Genomic DNA, 6192 nt, shown 5'->3' on the forward strand with positions numbered 1-6192 from the left:
ACAGCCAGAGCTCCCGTTAATATAATGGCTCTCAAACCATGTAAAGGAACAATTGACGATTACAAGTTACATGAAATGCATATGGTATTCTAAGATCATAGGTAAACCAATAATCTTCAGTCTAACAGTAGAATAACCAAAATAAAAAATAAACATATATATATATAAAGGCCTACCGGTATATATAATCTGTACATTGAAACTATACATGCTATAGGATGCCAGGTCAACAATGGCATCTACGTATATAACTATGATTATCTAATAAAAATGTTGCCTTTGCATAAGCCTGCAAGGTCGACGAGGCTAGGGCAAGTTAGGTTGCAGGGTTGCACTTTGGGAACTTGCAGCCACTGCACCCGTGACGTAGTTCCTCTTCATCAATAAATGATAGGTTTATTTTTCTATTTTTTATAATGGTTAAATGAAATAATATTAATAAATAAGAATTATAATGCCCCCAAATAGATCTAACTTGAGGCCTTGGCCATGAAATGCCTGTCCTATACATGTTATCAATGGCACAAACCTCAAGGTAATCTAGTTTGTGTTCTTTTTCTATACATTAGCTTCCTCTTGTTATTCCAACTCCATGTGGTCGTTGGCTTATAACATGTTTCATCATTTTTATCCTCCCACCTTTTTATCCAATCAAACTTTGGCCTCCTTTCATCTATAATAATCATTGCAAATATCACACTTGTGTGCTGGTATCACGTGCACACACATGCATGCGAAGCGTGAATGAGTGTGCAGTGCTGGCCAGAGTGTGTGCTGCGTCTTTAAGTGGTGCGTATGTAAAAATAACATAAGGTAATACGTAATAAATAAAAACAATAACAACAAAACAAGATAAGTAGTATCAAACCAAGCAAGACACTTAATAGTAAACCAAAGAAAGGAAGTCATCAACAAATAATATGAAAAAAAAGAGAAAGCAAATAACTCGCCAAGTAATACTCCTCAACCGCTCTCGTTCCTCCTCTCATTGGCTTCCTGATCTCCTGTTTCCCTCCATCCTCATACCAGACATGAAGTCATTCACCCCCTTTCCCGTCATCTCTCATTTTCACTCCCTTTATTCGCAGCCCTTGGCCTCCTGTCCTCCATTTATACAGTATCTCACAACCTCCCTTTACTTTCAACTCATCTCGTAGCGTCACGTCACACCATGCTTAGTTTTTATTTAGTTTTAATTTAGTTTTTTTTGTCAGTGAAAAAAGGTAGTCGACGAACTTCTTTTGTCATAGTTTTAGTCAACAAAATCAACCCTACCTCTACCCCAGTAGGCCTATTCCCAAACTTCTTAGCTCGCGTACCAAACTCTCCCGGGACCCAAACCCAGTGAAAATAACCGAATAGATATTTTCACTACTTTAAAAAGTTATTTTCACTACTTTAAAAAGTTACTATGAAAACCTCCACCGGCTGTCTGTCTGTCTGTCTGTCTGTCTGTCTGTCTGTCTGTCTGTCTGTCTGTCCCTCCGTCTGTCCCTCCGTCTGTCCGTCATGTCATGTCATGTCATGTCATGTCATGTCATGTCATGTCATGTCATGTCATGTCATGTCATGTCACACTTTTGGCCCTACTCTTATCTCCGGCACCGTTGCCCCTATCCATGACAAACTTTGCACACACACTCCTTGCCTGGCAAAACCACAACCTCCGCCCCTGATTTCTCACATGCCCCTCTTCTAGCGCCACCATGAGGTTGCTTTTTGCAGACACTTATCTCCGGCACCGTCCTATCCATGCCAAACTTTGCACACAAAAATGCCAAACTTTGCACACATACTCCTTGGCTGGCAAACCACAACCTCCGCCCCTGATTTCTCACATGCCCCTCTTCTAGTGCCACCATGAGCGACCTGACGGTCGCTTATCTCCCAATTAGGCAGTCTTACTGGTTTATTATTTTCTTTTACATTAACTTCCCCTCTCCCCTCTCCTCAGTACTCAAGTAGCCCACTTCATTACTGTCCACCCCTGCACGTGAGTCATTGTCAAATGCCCTCTGGGTGCTCCTCTCTGCAGCAGCAGGGGAATGTCTTCTAGCACATGTGTTTTGACTGTGGGACATCCCTACAGATGCTGCAACTCACACAGCCCTGAGAACAGCACACAAATCACTCATTAATATATGTGTGTGCACACAGCGTGGAAGCCAGGGCTTGTATTCTGATTAAACTATAACTTCAATATTTTCCCTGATCTGAAGATGATTCTCTCTGTGAAGTGAGTGTATTAAATCAGCTGTGACTATGTTGGCAGTTAGATAAAGTTGGACACTGAAGTGGTGTCCATTCATACTCAAGCAGTGATACAGTATATCAAGAATACTCTTCTTCCTCGTGGCTGGTGGTCTACGGTAGTCTTCTCTTCTTCTCCTCTCTTCATCTCCTCTTTTATACACCACGGTTCAGTTCCTGTCTTTCTGTGTGTGCATCAGTGCTTACACGCATGCCGTGTGTGTGTGCCTTTCTGTGTCTCTGTGTGTGACTTTCCACAACTCAAATTGATGACATGGATTAGAGCAAGCCACTTCAAGCGCAACCACATGCAAAGTAATGTCAATTGCCTGAGAACGTATCACTTGTCTAGCCAATATCATATCATATCATATCATATCATATCATATCATATCATATCATATCATATCATATCATATCATATCTATTCCACTTGATCCCCTCCTGTCCACACTTCCTGCATTTTCAGAGGGGTATGTGAGGTTCAACTGAGGCCCAGCTCCGTCAGTGTCTGTTTACAGTTGGAAGTGCTTTACTGCTTTAGTGCCGCTGTATTGACTGCAGTCTGCCAGTGTTTTCAGCCGTGTGCTAAGTGTTCACAGAGACCTGAATGCCACCCAAGAACAGGGGAAGACTCCCTCTGCCAGAGACCCCTCTTTCGATATGGCTTTACTTAAACTGCCAGTATGAACTGTGTGTATTCTCTGCTCAAGAGAAGACACACGTACTGTCGACTCTTCTCAATAGCTTCCCGTCCGTCGTCGTTCGAGGCAGACGTAATGAGGCCCAAAAGGGCACGTGCTGGTGCAAGCCCCATTGAGGGTGTGGAGGGGCTTTTCACTACTTAGGGGGCCTGCCCATTGGTCTGACAGCCCATTATTCTGAAACGTCAACAGTCCAAAAATGTGACTTTAGTGTGAGGTTCAAGGGTTAGGCTTGGACTGTGCCGGACCAATGATGCGTCGGAATAAAAAGGCTCAGACTCAGACCAATGCCATAGCACTCTAGATATTTTCTGGTCCTTCTTACTGTATACCCTGGTTCAAAGTGTTTTCTTTCCTTTTTTTACGGAATTTCTTGCTTATTTGAAAAGGGATTACATGCCCTGAACTTGATCAGAACCCAGGATGTTGCAGCTATGAGACCAGCATATTTACTGGTTGAACAACCAGGACATTCCATCCTTTGTGTCTGCACCACCGTAAACCTCCAATCCGGACTGTCAGTACCATGGCCGCAGGTAATCAAACCCACAATCCTTTGCCTACAGAACACAATCATGATGACTTCCTGACTTTTTAAATCCATGCTCCTCTCAAGAACTCTGTTTGGCATCGGCAGGGCTTACTGACTCTGAGCAAAGTTCTTAAAGACAAAACCATTTTATTCCTTACGTCTAAGCTCTCAGCTCTGAATGACAGACCCTGCCCACTCAGTAATCTGCGTAGCAAAGCTGTGGCTTGCAGCTCCGTTGCTCGAGCCCACAGAAGCATTGTGTACAGCAGTGGTTCTCAACCTGTTGGTCGACCCCCAGGGGGGTCCCCAAGTTATTTTGGGGGGGTCCCCAAATGATTACCGTAATGTGCAACATTGTTTTCTCACTCCACAGTAAATAAACCCAACATAAAGTTTAAGTGTATAGAGGATATCTGCACACTTCTAAAGTGACAATTTGAGGACTTTTTAATACATCTGAAATGATAAATTTAACATTGGCCAAATTGTCAAATATTAGAGGCAGAAATTTTGAAAATAGCCGATATATGCTAGTAACAATAGAACAGTGTTATACAAAATGTAATGCTTTAGTGCGTGTGGGGGGTCCCCAGTTCAAATAGGATTATTTTGGGGGTCGTGGCCTGAAAAGGTTGAGAACCACTGGTGTACAGCACTGGAACCGGTAGTTTTTTACTAGAACTTGGGTCTCCCTCCAACGTGCTGTGGCGAAATCGTCACGGAGGTTGTGTTTATGGTGACCCAGAGAGGCATTACAGAGGTGGTTGTACCCCCTGAGACTGGCTCCTCAGCCACCGCTCTTTAAAACTATTTCAATGCTAGCAGAATAAAGCTCCCTTGGGCAGAATGCGGAAACGAAACAAAATAAATAACGGTCATGTGGAACTTCTGACCAATCACACAGCTTGTTCGGGCCACAAAGTTTGTTTGGCTAGTTATGGAATTTTGAAGGTGCAAGAACTACTGAACACAATTCTGAAAGGTACTCCTTAAGTTCTTATGACGGCTAACCTTGCCAAACAAAGTTGTGGTTTGGTTGGAGACCCTGAACTTGTGTTAAGCTGACAAGTTCAGTGCACAGTGTGCCCAAGACCTAAACTATTATAGCCGAACTACAAACTCACAATGCATCGCTGTAAATCTGCTATTTATTTATTTTTAATTATTTTTATGTCCTGGGGACATCAAATAATTTAAATAATTTAAAAAACGTATGGAAATAAAAACATAATAGTTCCCGCGACCAATAAAAATAGGTGCGCAACACCCCAAAAATGGGTCGGCAGACTCGGCACCCATTGTTTGGGAAACAATGCATGCAGTGCATTAAACCAGTGGTTTTCAAAGTGGGGTCCGGGGACCCCCAGTGGTCCTTGAGGTCCCCAGCAAAAGGCGTTTTTCACCTCCGTTACATATGCATGGGAATGTCTAAATTGACCCTTACAAGTCTGTAACTTTGAACTGTCAAAGTTAAAGGGAGACCTTCACATTTCAAAGTGTGAGAACCACTGAAATAGGTTGAGAACAGAACCACTGTGTTAAACCAGTGGTACTCAACCTGTGGGTCGGGACCCCCAGAGGGGTCCCCAAATAATTTTGGGGGGTCCCCAGATGTTTAGCTAAATGTTAACATTATTTCTCACTCTACAGACCAACATAACATACAGTATAAGTGTATACAGGGTATCTGCACTTTTCTAATGTGACAATTTAAGGACTTTAAAGACCTTTGGCCTCTGGTCAAACATTGGTAAAATTGTCTAAATATTAGAGGCAGAAATAGCCAATCTACATGCTCACAGCATGTAGATCGGCTATTTTCACAATGGAATAGATCGAGTCAAAATAAATATAATGCCAGCTCCTACAATACCAAGTGCTTGTGCCGGGTGAGGGGGTCCCCAGTCCAAATATGACTAGTAAGACACCTGAGGGTGGAATGCGACCTCAGGGTGACATGCGACCTCGCCCTAAAGGGCGAGGTCGCGCCAATTCTTGACCATCTGGCCAACCACAGCGTTTCTCTGACGATTTAGTTGTTGTCATTCTGGGGGGAGTTTGTTCATGTTTTGTGAGGGTATCAACCCTAGGAGACACGGGGAGAACATGCAAACTCCACACAGAAAGGCCCTATCGCCAACCCCACCTATGGTGTGAGCGATAGGGCCTAAACATGTGGAGAACACTATATATGGAGATAGTCCAGTCCATCATGTCATATGGGACTACCGTCATAGACAGTAGCCATTGTTAGGCTGGAGTCAATGGCTGTCTGTCTGACTGTCTGTACAAGAAGTGATGTCACATGACATACTTTTTATGCCCATATATGAGTCATTCTGTACCACATCTCCATGTTTAGGCCAAACAGGTTCGCTCCATTTCTCCATGTATAGGTCCAAATGCCCAACGTCGAGCTTGACTAGGAGGATACCGATTTGTCCATGATGTCATAGGCACAGAGGCACCCGATTGGTTCACCCTGATGCAGAAAATATTATGTCATAGACACGGAGGCACCCAATTGGTTCACACTTTAGGCCATTGAATTTGAATTTCAAAATTGTATTAGATGAATAACACTGATAAGCGATAAAATAACCACACTTTTAGACAGACTGTGGAAAATCTTACAGGTTATAAATGATAGGCAACTAATACAAGTTTAAAATACAAATAAACAGCTTTTGAAAAAAAATGATGATG

The sequence above is a fragment of the Nannobrachium achirus genome (genome assembly GCF_963921795.1).
Source record: "Nannobrachium achirus genome assembly, chromosome: 21".
Classification (NCBI taxonomy): Eukaryota; Metazoa; Chordata; class Actinopteri; order Myctophiformes; family Myctophidae; genus Nannobrachium; species Nannobrachium achirus.